The sequence below is a fragment of the Procambarus clarkii genome, chromosome 16 (assembly GCF_040958095.1).
Source record: "Procambarus clarkii isolate CNS0578487 chromosome 16, FALCON_Pclarkii_2.0, whole genome shotgun sequence".
Classification (NCBI taxonomy): Eukaryota; Metazoa; Arthropoda; class Malacostraca; order Decapoda; family Cambaridae; genus Procambarus; species Procambarus clarkii.
In genome coordinates, this window is record NC_091165.1 from 28,837,693 (window position 1) to 28,854,561 (window position 16,869).

At 42.7% G+C, this 16,869-nt stretch overlaps 1 long non-coding RNA gene across 1 annotated transcript; it reads left to right on the forward strand.

Moving 5' to 3' along the window:
• Positions 1 to 3,480: 3,480 nt before the first annotated feature.
• On the forward strand, positions 3,481 to 8,984 carry LOC138365422 (uncharacterized). The gene is made up of 3 exons (XR_011228806.1): positions 3,481 to 3,544; positions 5,479 to 5,664; positions 7,821 to 8,984. It is a non-coding gene; the product is annotated as an uncharacterized lncRNA (long non-coding RNA).
• Positions 8,985 to 16,869: the final 7,885 nt, after the last annotated feature.

Genomic DNA, 16,869 nt, shown 5'->3' on the forward strand with positions numbered 1-16,869 from the left:
ATCGCGCGTTTTTTGGCAGGTAGCGGCGAAATTCGCGCGATTTTTGCCCGCCAGCTGCTAAAATCGCATGGTTTCTGGCCGCTAGCGTCGAAAATAGCGCGGTTTTCGGCCGTTAGCGGCAAAAATCGCCTGATTTTTGGTTGCTAGCGGCGAAAATCGCGCTATTTTTGGCCGGTTGCGGCGAAAATCGCGATTTTCACCCGCCAGCTGCGATAATCGCATGGTTTTTGGCCGCTAGCGGCGAAAATCGCGCGATTTTTGGCCGCTAGCAGCGAAAATCGCCCCATTTTTGGCCGCTAGCGGCGAAAATAGCCCCTTTTTTGGCCGCTAGCGGCGAAAATCGGTCGATTTTTGGCAGGTAACGGCGAAATTCGCACGATTTTTGCCCGCCAGCTGCAAAAATCGCATGGTTTCTGGCCGCTAGCGTCGAAAATAGCGCGGTTTTCGGCCGTTAGCGGCCTCTCTCTCTCTCTCTCTCTCTCTCGCTCTCGCTCTCGCTCTCTATATATATATAGCAGTCTCCGTGGTGTAGTGGTAGCAGTCTCCGTGGTGTAGTGGTAAGACACTCGCCTGGCGTTCCGCGAGCGCTATGTCATGGGTTCGTATCCTGGCTGGGGAGGATTTACTGGGCGCAATTCCTTAACTGTAGCCTCTGTTTAACGCAACAGTAAAATGTGTACTTGGATGAAAAAACGATTCTTCGCGGCAGGGGATCGTATTCCAGGGACCATAGGATTAAGGACTTGCCCGAAACGCTACGCGTACTAGTGGCTGTACAAGAATGTAACAACTCTTGTATATATCTCAAAAAAAAAAAAAAAAAAAAAAAAAAAGAATGTAAAGAGAGGAGGCGTGTCGATTAGCTCCCCAAGAAGTATGGGACATGACCTAAAGTTAGTTAAGGGCCTTAGAGCATTCAACTCGGACGTAAAAAATATGGGGCGACAAAGACAAACGAGTGTCAAAGATTAGCCCTAAAAGCTTTAGCAGATTCTTTGTACAAAAGGGGATGACCCCTGTTACCTAACAGTAAATAGGTATCTGGGAGTTAGCTGTTACAGGCTGCTTCCTAGGGGGGTGCGTGTGTGGGAGAAAAAAAAAATATCTCAAATTTTTATCCCATTCTCTAACTTTTTTTTTTTAGTTTAGTTCGTTTATTATGCACCCCATACCCATCTTGTGGACGGTAGTAAAAAGGGTTGCATTTTTATTATCTTTAATGGCAAAATTTAATTACAATTTTGCCTAATCTGAGGATTTCATTACATTAACATTAGAATCATAAGAATTATGAGCATTATGTGGCTTAAGTTCTATAGTATCGCGAGGACAGGCTGACTACTTTAAATGATATTATTACGACACTAAACAGTGCCACAAAAATAGTATGAGAATTCAGGAGAATAACCTTGAAAACTCAGGAGAGAAACCTTACAATAAATGTGTGCAATGCAATGCACAATGTATAATTACATTAATTTTGTTTACGACACAAAATATATACAGCATTTTGAACATATTTCAGTATACTATGTAATGGTTTTATTAATTTAAATTAATAAACAAATTTTTAAAAAAGACTTCTTATAGTTATATAATTATAAATTTTTTAGTAAACATATAAAACATATTTCTTTAGAAACTTACAGGCAATAAGCTCAAAACCAAGTTAAATTTATACTTTCTTCTTCGATTTGATCTATTTAATTATGTCTATAAGCTGTTAGTGATGATTAATTTTTGATCGACATTATATTTCAGCTATCGCACATGTAATAGTTTATCTTTAGAACCAAATTTTTTCGTGTCTACTATTCCTGAGCAGAGTATTAAAATTAATTTATATACAGTATTTTCAAGACTTTTGCTGCGTTTTCTGTGAACCGTGATACCGGTAAGACTTAAGTATTTACATTTAGATGCTCTCTAGCATATCTACTTAGTATCCGAAAGAGAAAAGCATTAAGGCAAGAGTGCATTTACTCATAACAGTGCAGAAGGCTGACAATTATATGCACTTGCAACCTGTCCTCAGGCCAGGCTCGTTAGAGGAGCCATCCACCTCGAGACACATTCATAAATGTTTACGCAGTGTAATATAAATAGGTTTGTTTTCATATATAAATTAATACTATTATAAAAAGAAATCAATGTATATTCAAGGCGTAGGTTAGGTTAGGTGTTTAGGTTCTGTTGGCGAATATTTGTGTTTGTAGTACGTGGGTGGCAATTATCACAATAATCCGGTTATTGCTCACAATTCCTGCGACGGCGCTGGAACCAATTGGATTGGAGTTTGCCTTTCCATTGGAGACTTTCGGCGCCGTGGAGACGGGGGACCTGCTGCATGGGTAACAGCTTCTCCGCCGTATCAACTTACCCTGGCTTTGCGCCCTGGAGCTGCCACTCCAGACCGACAACCAGAGCACAACTCCATGGTCTCCTGAGACAGATGGATGCCTACTATATAGTACGTGGATGAAGCATCTACAGACATGTGATTCGAGCAGCGGTCGTCAGCGAACCACTGCTCGAGAAAATTGCCTACGTCATCAGGTGAGAGTCGTTGGGTAATCGTTTTTCACTGATCAAATGAGGGTTTGATGGTTGGGTTAACGAGCATTTGACCTGTATTGATGAGAACGGGCTAATCACTAAAATATAACTGCCATATTTTCATTAGAATCAGATCGTGTAGCAATAACTATGCTCCAATTAATAAGTCCGAAATGCTGTGTGTATTAGTGGCTTTAGGCTTGTATGCACTAGCTCTTTCTCGAAATCCAACATTATGCTTGTAACTCATCTTGTATGTGTATACTTTTACCTGAATAAACATTTGATTTTATTTGAAGTCAAGTAATGACAGCTCAGTAGTACAGTCACCGCCACAACCTCAGTCTCCTTTTATACGTCATTTAATAGAGTAGCAATGACGTAGGGGGCTGGACGGGCTCACCATAGCCCGTGCTACATGGACACTTCGTTCTGAGTAGCTAAATCTGGAACAACGTAGGGGGGAGGGGGGCTACATACTTTCCTCAGGATTTTGAGTAAGTACTGACGGCTACGCAGCACCTGGATTCACCAACCAATATAAATATCCATTTACGAAGCCTGTATATCTTTCCCGGATCATTATGAAATTCACAGGGTCGACAGAGGCAACACTCAAAACGGGATAGACCAGCCCCAGAGAGCCCCCGGAAGCTGGAGAAACAGATGAACCAGAGAAATGTCTGGATAAAAATCTTCAGCGAAAAGAGTCAGAAAATAAGATACTAGAGTTAAATTCTCTAAATGGCTTCGGAAGTAAACACTACGAGAATCAGAAATTAACCTTGCGAGTTGGTGTGTGTGTGGGGGGGGGGGGGGTTGTGTGGGGCTTGGGGGGGGGGCAGGGGGGACTGGGGGGGGGCTAGGGGGGGCACTGAGTGAGGCGATGGTAGTCCAACTGTGTAAGTCAGACAGATTGAAGTCTGTTGTGTTACGCGCTGGTCCATTCTCCCCCCACTGTGAGAACCCCCATTACCGCTCCCTAGCTGTGAGTACACCCATTATTTCTCCTACAATGTGAGTACACCCATTACCTCTCCCTTAGCTGTGGGTACAGCTCTCCACCACTGTGTGTGTGTGTACACCCATTAATGGTAATCCTTCCTCCTTATCTCCTATTTAAGACAATACAACTTTCTCTCTCACTTAAAACATCACAGCTGGCATGACTTGAAAGACTTGTACACATTTGACATAGATTGTGTTGCTGTGAGTTGGCAACACACCAGTGGTGGAGAGTTAGTATATTTGCTAACACTTGCGTATACTCTCTCTCTCTCTCTCTCTCTCTCTCTCTCTCTCTCTCTCTCTCTCTCTCTCTCTCTCTCTCACACACAATATGCTCCAATCTCAAGCCATTCTCCTGTTTAGATAGATAGTACTCTTTGTACCTATGTGGGTTATCGTACACATATATTGATATAATGGACAATTAAGATAGCAGAATTTGCTACTATTCACTTTATAAAATCCTAGAAAAAAATCAAGTTACAAAACTTAAATATTCCTAGGCCTAGTATAGCACACATATATGTGTTATATTAGGTCACAGAAGGTTAGGTTAGGTTTTATTAGCCATATAAATATAAAACTCCTACCGGTTTGTTCAAATTCAATAGCACCAAATTCTATTTCCTAATGGTCCATTATGTCAATCTATGTATAATGGTCCACATAGTTACCATAAGTATGTAACTAATGTATAAGTATATGTATACATACTAATGTATAATTAGTAACTAATGTATATACAACTACCATAAGTATACGTACCATTACCTGTCTAAACAAGAGGATGGGATGCCCAACATATAATATATATATTTATCTATTTATTTATTCTAGCGCGAATCTTATAAATTTTCTTCACATTTGTCTTCACCTATGAGCCATAGAACGGAACTCCGGCTGTATGGGTATGACGTCAGAGGCTAGCTGCTTTATGAAGGCTGACAAGGGTGCTGGTGGGGCGGATCACGGGATGGAATGGCAAACACCGCCTCGGGGAGGTGAAAGGAAAAGGGAGCAAGATGGGTAATTAAGGGGAGAGTTCAGGAGAGGAACCGGTTATGTACAGCTGGTGGGAAGGGGGAATGTTCATTGACGGGAAGGGGTAATGGGTAAGACAGTGGGGAAATGGACAGAACAGATGGTGAGATGATGATATAATTCCTGTTCTGGAAAACACGTTCTTGTACTTACTATAGACTTACTGAGGTCTCACCTAGGCCAGTTACTGGCTTACCTCCCCAGGATACAACCCACAACAGCTACCTTACCTTGAGGTGCTTCCGGGGCTTAGCGTCCCCGCGGCCCGGTCGTCGACCAGGCCTCCTGGTTGCTGGACTCCAGTACTTATTTTACCATGACGTGAACAGAGGCATCTTCTTGAGGTTATCTTGAGATGATTTTAGGGCTTTTTAGTGTCCCCGCGGCCCGGTCCTCGACCAGGCCTCCACCCCCAGGAAGCAGTCCATGACAGCTGACTAACACCCAGGTACCTATTTTACTGCTAGGCATGAGATGAAAGGAAAAACAAACAAGGGACGGTGGTGGTGGTGGTCTAGAACACCCTGGATGACAGAGGTGAAAGCGAGTGGCCCATCACGGGAGTTCCAGTCTCACATTCCACAAGACAGTCTCAAGAAAAACTCGGAAGTCGTAGCTCACTCGGAAGTGAAAGTAAGGAGGGTGAAATTGGGCTTCAGCAGTGGGTGTGGGTGGGGGAGTAGGCGAGGGGGGTGGGGAAGGGAAATGAGAGGGGTGTTTACAGAGTTACAGAGGAGTGTAACAGAAAAATGGAATGGGAGAGAAGGTAAATTCTAATGGGTAAGGGGGTGGGGGGTTTAGGAGGAGTACACCACTAAGGACACTAAGAGTCACTAACAACATAATAATAATAATCCATTATCATTCTGACAGATACTGCCATAATGAGGTCAGTGATGATACTGGCATCACTGGCCATGATAGCACTGGTCCCGCTGGCAGTACCTGTGGTGATTCTCTCTCACCACTTCCGCTGGACTCGTCTAAGATCTCTGGTCATGTGTTGCTGGAGAGGCCCGACGTCTCCCTGCTGCTACATCCACTACCCCTATTACCACGGTGAGCCTCGTCTTAACCACCCTTGTACCCAGCCATAACTATTTGCCTCCCCTTGATATACTCAACTGTTATTACTGCTACATAAACTCGCCACTAAATCTCTAGCTAACACCATATATTTGATTGGCTGAAAAACACGTGTTTCCAATGTTGTCCGTCATATACATTGCAAATATACATTGCGGGCGTTGGCAATGTTTAAAAGTAGTGTATATCATTTGTATTAGGATTCGGGAAGTTTGTCATCAACAGATTTCACGAGTCTGTTGAGTAATGGATTCTGTACTATAAGAAATATATAGAAATCGGAGATCTGATCAATCAGAGAAGCCTAGGAGAACTTGACCAATGGCTGCTCGCCAGCCTTTGACCTCGAGAAATCAAAGCCATCAGAAGGGCCTTAATATTGAGCCCCTTGGACCAGGATCCACTGGGAGACATCTCCCGTCACGCAGGGTGCAGTCGCACCTCCACAGATCTCCAGTATCAGCTCTTGATACTGGTAATGGCTCAAAAGGACAACCACTTACGGGCTATTCATGCCCGTGCCACCTTTTGGGTGGCTTAATCTTCATCAATCATCCAGGATCCAGCCAATTGATGAATAGCAGTCGGTTGAGTTGGCCGTGCTAAATCTCTGTGCTCATCAGTACCTAACTCACAGTTCTGTTGAGGACTGGCCTGGTCGGGGACCGGACCGCGGGCACGTTGAGCCCCGAAATCATCGCAAGGTAACCGCAAAGAGGATTAACACTTGTTACATATTTGAGATAGTGTTGCAGGAGGATCCTGACGTGCATCGAACTTTCATATTCACTGTCCAACTATTTATTGTTTAATATTTGTTATTTATAAATATTCCTATTTATATCCACCCAAACTCATATATATATACGTCTAACTTACGCACGAAACAATCCTACGTCTATATTATGGTACCCGGTAATTTGGTCACTGCAGGAATAGAGAGACTAGAGAGCTTTTAACTCTATGAGTAAGCAATTATCCAAAAAAGGCGCCAAGCTATGAATACTTTTATTTTTAGCACAGCTTCTGTCACGTGATATTCAAAAAGGCCTTAAATATGGAAGCTTGAGACTCAGATGTGTCATAGGGATGTTAGAAAGTTTTCCTTCAGCGTGAGGATAGTGAGTAAATGGAATGACCTAAAGGAGCAGGTTGTAAAGGCTAACTCCATTCCTAACTTTAAAAGCAAGTATGATAGAGAAATAGGCCAGGGGTCATTGCATTAGACAACCAACGGTTAGAAAAGTGGGGGGTCCAAGAGCTAGAGCTTGATCCTGCAGCCACAAATAGGTGAGTACACACACACACACACACACACACACACACACACTTTCTGAAAGATATTTACGCCCCTAAACATAACCTGGCGCCTCGAGCGTCACGAAGTACCGGTGTAAAAGCTTTCGCTGAGAGTAAAGCTGTGGTTGTGGCGGAGGAAAATGGCTTCCAAAGACCTGTGTTGCGTGTGGTGTGGCTCGTGTGGCCCCTGGGAGGTGTGGCCCCTGGGGTCTGTGGCCCCTGGGGTCTGTGGCTCCCATGTTCTGTGGCCCCCATGTGGTGTGGCCCGCGTGGCGAGTCCCAAACAGGGAGACACACACACCATATAGCATTTACGTTTAGAAAACTTCTTCCCCAATCTGCAGGTTTGAATAATAATAAGTTATACTCACGGCTCCTGGGAGGGTAGAGAGAGGACGGGTGACCGGCCTCTTCCTTCAGCAACAACTGGAATTTATTTAGACTTTTATTCCTAGGGTTTAACAGTGAAATCGTAGCATCGAATACAATTAAAATAATGAAGCAATTTTTGTTCTCAAATGGATGATATATTATCTAATTTTAGCGCCTGTACACTTGTTTGGAAGTTTATAAATTATTATTTTTTCATAGAGTATAAGGGAAAATATTTATATCTATATATATTTTTTTTTTACAAATTTCTCAGATGTCATTATGTTTCTAATTATTGCTTGCAGTCCTTATTGCATTTCATCATTTTCCTCTATCATGTTTCGCCCCATTTTTAATGATGGCTGGAGTGTTAGCATCGCAAGTCGTCTTTGGAATCGAAGTGCAAACGATCTGTTATCTGTGTACAAAGTTAACTGTATCCCCATTCTCCCTCTCAGGACTGTCAGTGGGTAAGCGGCCGTGGCCACTACTAAGCTACGCTGGGCTCTCCAAGGCAGAGCTGCAGCAGGAGGGCAAGGAGAGACGGGCTCGCAGGGAAAGGTACCACGACAGGGATATGGACAGGGACTCCCGCCGGCAGTACCTCTAGGGGGCGCCGTCAGTATCTCTAGGGGGCGCCGTTAGTACCCCTAGGGCGAACGCCGGCCACCCCTTGCGCATCTATATCTACCTCTGCGCCCAAGCTCTACATTTCTCATCTAATCTATACGTTCTCATCTTTATTTCATGTTGAATCCATACGTTCTCATCCATATTTCATGTTGAATCCACGTTCTCATCCATATTTCATGTTGAATCTATACGTTCTCATCCATATTTCACGTTGAATCCACGTTCTCATTTATATTTCATGTTGAATCCACACGCTCTCATCCATATTTCACGTCTAATCAACACGTTCCCATCCATATTTTATATCTAAGTTACGTGTTCTAAACCACATTCAACTTGATCTAAGTACAAATTTAAAATAAAAATTCAAAGATCACAAAATCAGCCCACACTTTTCATATTAAGGTTCGAGATAATATTGGCGTATACCTACCCTATAGCGCTCTATTATATATTCTTAATGGATATAGCATTGTGGTGTTTGATATACAATATACATCAACAGGTGTATAAATCATGAATAAATTAATACACGGTGAAAAATATATATAAAAAACGTATGCCTACGAAAGAAAATGGAGCAAGAATAATTTGAGCGCATACTTTTATATAGTAAAGAGTAACGTATTGATCTACATTTTAGCTCAGGATCAAATTGGACAAACCAATAGAAAGTTTTTTTTAATGTGTTAGAATCTCTGTTTTGTCATTGTTTTAAATGTCGTCTAAATGTGATGCGGACTACAGTTTCCTGTAATATTTTGTACTCAATAGTACAGACGTCGTAGCTGTTATGTCCTTGCAGGTTATTAGTGTTCACGCGTGTTATATATAATGTTCTCTGTATGGGAGAACAGACGTACGAGTGTTATACTGTTCTAGGGAACAGTATAACACTCGATATTGTGTTAACACTTATGATATTGTTAACTTTAAGGAATCAGTACGCTCCTGTACTTGTACATTTTACAATACTTTTGTAATTTCAAATAAATAACGCACATTTTAATTTTGAATTTTACTTAAAAAAATGCACGTTGCCAAAGTCACTTTATTAAGTGATCTCTGTTTTTGATGTCTCATGAGCAAAGCTATTCAAGATGAAAGAAAAACAGTCCAGTTGACTAGATGACCAACCAGGAGGCCTGGTCAGAGACCGGGCCGCGGGGGCAATGCTTCCCGAAACCAGCAACAGTAGATCAAAGTTAAAGACAAATTTACTCAATCGAATATAAAAGAGGAAATCCCAAAGCATTGTAGCAATTATCCAATTGACATTTACAGAGCAAGAAAGACAAGAGTTCTAATTAATTAGAAAGAATTATATGTTTTTGTTTTCAAGATAAGAGATAATATAAAAGCATATGAAGCTACATTATCTGGGATGCGAGTGGCGGACACCGCCTTGACCACTACCAGAGAGATGTCTCTTGTTGCCAGTTACACCACCGCTCCTGTGCCAGGTAAGTCCACTACGGGCTCACCATAGCCCGTGCTACTTGCCCCGCTTCTGTGCCAGGTAAGTCCACTACGGGCTCACCATAGCCCGTGCTACTTGCCCCGCTCCTGTGCCAGGTAAGTCCACTACGGGCTCACTATAGCCCGTGCTACTTGCCCCGCTCCTGTGCCAGGTAAGTCCACTACGGGCTCACCATAGCCCGTGCTACTTGCCCCGCTTCTGTGCCAGGTAAGTCCACTACGGGCTCACCATAGCCCGTGCTACTTGGAACTTTTTGTTCCTAGTAGCTGAATCTTAAACAACAACAACAGTTTATTGTCTCAATAAACGTACTTGAACCTGCGAGACTTGTGCCCACCTAAAAAGACATTAGAAATATATGTACAATAATAATTCCTACAGTGTTTGAGTTAGAAAAAACATACTATTTCTTAAATATAGATTCTGTTCTTAAAAAATGATTCCCCCAACTTGGCACGCGCAAGATAACCTAAGTTTAGGGGGTTGGCAAATGTTATCTTCTTGTTTGAGAAGCTGTTCACTTGAGACAGTTAAGCAAGTCCCAGCTGTGTCTGGGTACAAGTGACAGGATGAGCAACCCAGCGGGTTTTCTTCCTATTGGGGAGTGTTGTACATGCTGCTATGGCGGTGTGTCCATTCACAGGATGAGTGGGGCTGCCCAATACTGTCACTATGGCGGTGTGTCCACTCACAGGATGAGTGACGCTGCCCAATACTGTCACTATGGCGGTGTGTCCACTCACAGGATGAGTGGCGCTGCCCAATACTGTCACTATGGCGGTGTGTCCACTCACAGGATGAGTGACGCTGCCCAATACTGTCACGATGGCGGTGTGTCCACTCACAGGATGAGTGACGCTGCCCAATACTGTCACTATGGCGGTGTATCCACTCACAGGATGAGTGACGCTGCCCAATACTGTCACTATGGCGGTGTGTCCACTCACAGGATGAGTAACGCTGCCCAATAAACTCGCCCCTCGAGGCAAAATTTAAGCTAACTTTTTAAGGGATTACATTTCAATAGACCTACTGGCTCCTGCGTTGCAGGAATTTGACTATGGGTCTAATTCTCCATGCGAGGCACGGACCACTGTTGAAGGCCTACTGGGCCACGTGAAACAGGAATACTGCGACCCCCACTATCTATTATCTATCAAACCTGTTCACGATTTAAAACTTTTCAAGGTATTGGTTTCCACTATGCTTCTGGTAGGTTATTCTTCCCGTCTATAACTCGTCTCTCAAGACAGTCCTAATGTGTATATTTTCCTATTTAAATTTGGTTCAGTTTGAATTCACTGTTGTGGGGTTTGATCGTTTTGTAATTGTGTATATTCACTTGGGAGAAAAACTTGAACTGATTACTATAAATTGTCGGGTTTATCCCACTTTTGAAGCTCTCAACCTGTGATGACGGGAGGGGAGGGGGACAGGGGGTGACAGATTGGGACGGGGATGGCTGGGACAGGTAGTCACGAGGGTGACCAGAGGCAGGTATAGTGACCAGGGAGGCTAGGATAAGTAGTGACGGGATGAGACAGGAAGTGACAGAGGAAGGGGACGAAGCAGCCAGTGACGGGTGTTCAGAGAGTCGGCGACAGAGGGGGCGGGACAGTAATGACCACCTTCAACGCTTCCGTCAGCGTGGTATTCACCTGAGTAAGGCGGCCGCTAATTAGCACCGCCCAAACTTTTCCTCAGGTGACAGGTTCGACTGTCTGCGTCTCCATCTTCCTAGCGAACTTTACTCTTAATGTTGAACACTCCATAAGAAACGGTAATTACCAAGTGGCTCGTTATGCTGTACTTAAATACTGCCCAAGACTCGTTCAGAAACTCCAAGTCTTACGTTCAATTACGAGCCTAAGACTCGTTCAGAAAGTTGACATCTCCTACATATAGATTCAGCTACTCGGAACAAGTTCTAAGTAGCACGGGCTATGGTGAGCCCGTAGTGGACTTACCTGGCACAGGAGCGGGGCTGAATGTCATCTCCTTCAATCGTCAGTGAAAGGCTGTGGCTCAAGGGGACTACAGGAGTTTGTACCCAATGTAATAATGACTGGCAACTCTGCTGTCTTGATTGATTGATTGATTGATTCATGAAGATTAAGCCATCCAAGAGGTGGCACGGGCATGAATAGCCCGTAAGTGGTAGATTTTTTGTTTAGTAAATGTAAATTGATTTTCTGCTGTCTTTGTTAAGCCTTATTCTTATATGAACAAGGTTGGGTGGATATAAATAGGAGCTGCCTCATATGGGCCAATAGGGGCCTTCTGAAGTTACTTTCAGACTATGTTCATTCTTATGTTCTTTAGCCTGTCATTGTAAACAATGGCTCGTTAACCAAACCACCCCATTCTCTGCTTTGAATGAAAACAAAACAACAATTATGCTGCAACCTGTCTTCAGACAAGGCTCGTTAAAGCGGCGGTCGACTCCCCCCCCCAAAAAAAAAAAAAACGCATTTATCAATTTTAACTAATTGTGTATTAAAAATAGTTTATCATATATAAATTAATATTATTATTATACATTAGCGTTCTATGTATAGTTAGGCGTAGGTTAAGTGTTTAAGTTCTGTTGGCAATTTTTTGCATTTGAAGCAAGTGGGCGAAGCAGTTGCAGAGTTGCGAGTCGAGCAGAGAAAGTCAACGAAGCACAGTTCGAGAAATGTTCGAGCGACTTGAGTTGTGAGTCTTGTGTATTAACGCAGCCAGTCCTAGGCCTAATATAATACATGTGCCTAGGCCTAAGAATGTTTAATTTTCGCGCTCTCTAATAGTACCATAACTGAACAGTGTTGGCTACAACAGTCCATTTTTGTACGTTCGAATAACTAGTTTCCATAAGTACTATCATTTAAGAGGATAATTGGGTAATTGTTGTTCAAGTTAAACAGGTTTATAATATAAATAATAGTTATTGCAATCTGAATGCTATGCAATGCTGCATACTGAGGAGTGGGACGTATGAATACTGTATGGGAATATGCTGTATGAGAAACCTATGCTGTATGGGGAACCTATAATGTATGGGAATATACTGTATGGGGAACCTATAATGTATGGAAGAACATGTCAACGGTTGTTATACTGTATAAGAGACCATATACTGTATAAGGGACCATATACTGTATAAGGGACCATATACTGTATAAGGGACCATATACTGTATAAGGGACCATATACTGTATAAGGGACCATATACCGTATAAGAGACCATATACTGTATAAGGGACCATATACTGTATAAGGGACCATATACTGTATAAGGGACCATATACTGTATAAGGGACCATATACTGTATAAGGGACCATATACTGTATAAGGGACCATATACTGTATAAGGGACCATATACTGTATAAGGGACCATATTATTATCAATACTTCTACAAGCCATCTCAGGTGGTTTATGTATGTTATATTTACCAGCCTTAAAAGATAAGTGTTTTTTTTTAAGATTAAAGTTTTGAAGAAAATGATATAATTGTATATGTTCAAGATCACCAGAGTCACGAAGATGTTCTGTGGTCTCTTTCGGTCTCATGAAAAAGTTATTCGACGTTCAAAAGACTTGACAAGAGCCAGAGGCGGTAATGAACGGCCAGGTGTATGTCGAGCGTATAACAACAGTGAGTTAGAACAGTAATGGTAGGGTCTGTCAACAGCCCATTTTTTGTTTTTTTTTTTTGTTTTGGGGAGGGGGGGGGGGGTTGAACCTCCACCATAAACAGTCGTGCTTTACCCGGCCCGTCCTCCAAACAAAGACCCAAAAGTGATTCCATGCACCCGCCTAACCCCCCTGTTTATGAATGAAAAACGGTTTACACACGACTCACGCCTGATTTCGTTCGAACACTTCCGGAACAAGTGCTTCACTGACGAATTTTGTTTGAACCACAACGCTATAAATGCTTCACCCACGTACTACTAATACAAATAATTGCCAACAGAACCTAAACACCTAACCTATGCCTACATATGCACAATACGCTAATATATTATTCATTTTTACTTGAGAAAATTTCCGTTTTGAATGAACAGCATGTAAAAATTTATGAATGCGTCTGTGGGGTTGACCGCTGAATGTAATGGACTTGAGTCGAGGACGGGTTGTGGCTTTACCCTATAACACACCTGTTTGGACCTCACCCTTGGATCTCAAGAGTTGGGGGGGGAGGGTTGAAGGGGCTTCCATCCCCCCCCCACTCTTCAGCTCCACCTCATTGGAGTGTAACTCCTGCATTTAATTACAGCAACGACACATGAATATAATCATGCGCGTCTAATATTAAGAGATGGAATTAACACAACAAATAGAAACTGGCCATACTGTTGGTACATTCAGATGAACTGCTTGTGAAGACGTTTGCATCAAGAGATGCCGCAACGGCACGACCACTCCTAAGACCCGAGTCCGGAGCTCCAAGGAACAATGACGAGACGTCACAAAAAGTCAAATTATTGAGACTCCAAAAGTCAGAGCTTTAACGATAACGAAGACACCCAAGGGGAGAAAAATTGACGACCTGAAATGGATGCCAAACTGAATTGCACAAGATCCTGGCAAATAATAAATGCAAAAATCAAATGGTCGCGCCTCTCTGCAGGAAGCGTCAAAGGGAACAACACCGAAACATTCAACAGATACAATGAAAAAGAGATTAAAAATAGCCGAAGTACTACATATCAAACACTCATCCAACTAGAAGGTGAAGGGACGACGACGTTACGGTCCGTCGTGGACTATTCGGATGGACCGAAACGTCGTCGCCCCTTCACCTTCTTGTGTGTGGTCTGGTCAACTTACTTTAGCCACGTTATTGTGACTCATCACCTGTACTCATTCAACTATAAACAACCAGATTACATTCAGGTTCGTCCTATAATCTACATGACCCATACAATATTCCCAAGTCACTACACCTACTAGCCTAGCCGACTAATGAGAGGACAAAATTACTCTTAGAATAGGTAACGGTCATTCTATATAAACTATATACATAAGAAACGCCCGAATTGCCCGAAACGTTATGCGTATTAGTGGCTTTAGGAATTGTATGTACAAGCTCTATCTATAAGGATTTTAGGTATTGTATGTACTAGCTCTATCTATAAATTCAACATTATGTTTGTAATTCATCATCTATGTATATACTTTTACCTGAATAAAAATTTGAATTTGAAAGAAAAATAGGACAAAATTCGTGCTAGAATCACTGATTAACTTTTGTAGTCATATTGATAAGTTTAGATTTCGAGCAAATATTTTCAGAACCTAATTTATATATTTGTTAAAACCATTTCATTCTATAGTACACTTTCGTTATGTCTGAGATTATCTGAGAGACCGAATGGTCTTTAATGGGATTAGATGTTCTCTGGTGATGTTCTCAATGCATTTATTAATAACTTTTACTGAGTGGACGCGAAAATTAAATTATTTTTTAACACTAACGACGGAGAGTACAGGAAAATATATTGGTTTTATTTTCCTTATATTATTTTCAACTTAGGCGCTATTGAGACCACCGATAATTTTAAGGTCTAAATATAACAAAAATTTCAGAACACTTTCCACCAAATTATTTTGGTGAGGAAAATTTTCCACCAAAATATTTACTTTTGATACCACAAGTTGTGTAGAGGGACAGCGTGTTCAGTAACGTTATCCAGTCCCTTTTATCCCACATTTATAGACCGAGCAGAGCGAGGAAACATTATTCGGTCATTTATTACGAATACACCTTCCACTGCTCTTCACTATCTCCTTCCTTCCTTTCTCTAATCTCCTCCTCCTCCTTCCCTCTCCCACATGACGGAGTTGATGAGGACCTTCCACGAATTGACTCGTCAGGCGACAGTTTCAACACCTGAGACGACCGACAACTCAAACAGCCCGGCCTCGTAAACAATGCAGCCAATCCTCATAAACTATGGAACCGGTCTTCACAAACAACCCAGGCCGTCCTCAAAGAGGCCAAATGCTCATTAATCCGGCCGTCAACCCCCTCCCCCCCCCTATATCAGAATGAAAGATCCATTACACACGAATCACAACTGATGATATTCGAACATTTCTCCAACTGTGCTTCGCCAACGTTCTCTGTTCGAATCGCATCTCTGCTATTGTTTATCTCTCAGAATGTTCGGTAATACGTTTATTGTTTGTGATGTGTGTCTATGTATATATTAACACGTTGTACTGAACGGGGTGAGAATAGCTTGAGCTACCTCATCCCTTTGTGTGTATTTTACCTCAATAAACTTATTTCAATTTCTGCTGTTAGTAATTATTTGTAGTTGCAGTTCGTGGGTGAAGAATTTATAGTTAAAATTCGAACAAGAGTTATAAGGGATGCACTGTTCGAGAAATGTCCGAACACCATCAGTATTATTATTATTGTTGTTTTAGATTGAGCTGCACGGAGCAAAAAAGTTGCAAGTAGCACAGGCTATGGTGATCCCGTAGTGAACTTACCTGGCACAGGAGCGGGGCTGTACCTGCGAACACCATCAGTTGTGAATCGTGTGAAAAGCGTTTTTCATTTATAAATAAGTTTGAGCGGCTGTATGGAATGAACATTTGGCCTTTTTTTGATATACGGGCTCACCATAGCCCGTGCTACTTGGAACTTTCTGTTCCAGGTAGCGAATCTTAAACAACAACTTTTTTTTATGAGAATGCTCTGTCAATGTTTACCACGGGGGTGTCGAAGGCTGTGACCATATGAGTGTTGTTGTTATAGATTCAGCTACTCGGAACAAGTTCCAAGTAGCACGGGCTATGGTGAGCCCGTAACTTACCTGGCACAGGAGCGGGGCAAGTAGCGCGAGCTATGGTGAGCCCGTAGTGGACTTACCTGGCACAGGAGCGGGGCAAGTAGCGCGAGCTATGGTGAGCCTGTAGTGGACTTACCTGGCACAGGAGCGGGGCAAGTAGCACGGGCTATGGTGAGCCCGTAGTGGACTTACCTGGCACAGGAGCGGGGCAAGTAGCGCGAGCTATGGTGAGCCCGTAGTGGACTTACCTGGCACAGGAGCGGGGCAAGTAGCGCGAGCCATGGTGAGCCCGTAGTGGACTTACCTGGCACAGGAGCGGTGCCTGCCATAGGCGACATTTGTCTGTGCTTTTCTATGCCCAGTTGGGGACTGTCGGCCCTCTTAATGTTTTCAATATTTAAATAACTAATCAAGACAATCTCTCTTAAGACCTAATATTCCTAAACATTTCTGAATGTCAAAATCCAGCTCGACCAAATCACCAGGACAAATGGGGGGGGGGGGGACCTTCGACAAGCCGCCGGCTTCCTGTCCTCGTGAAGGCACCACTAAAGAGATAGTAGTCCTCAGGTAATTTCAGATAAACAAAGTTCTATCAAAAAG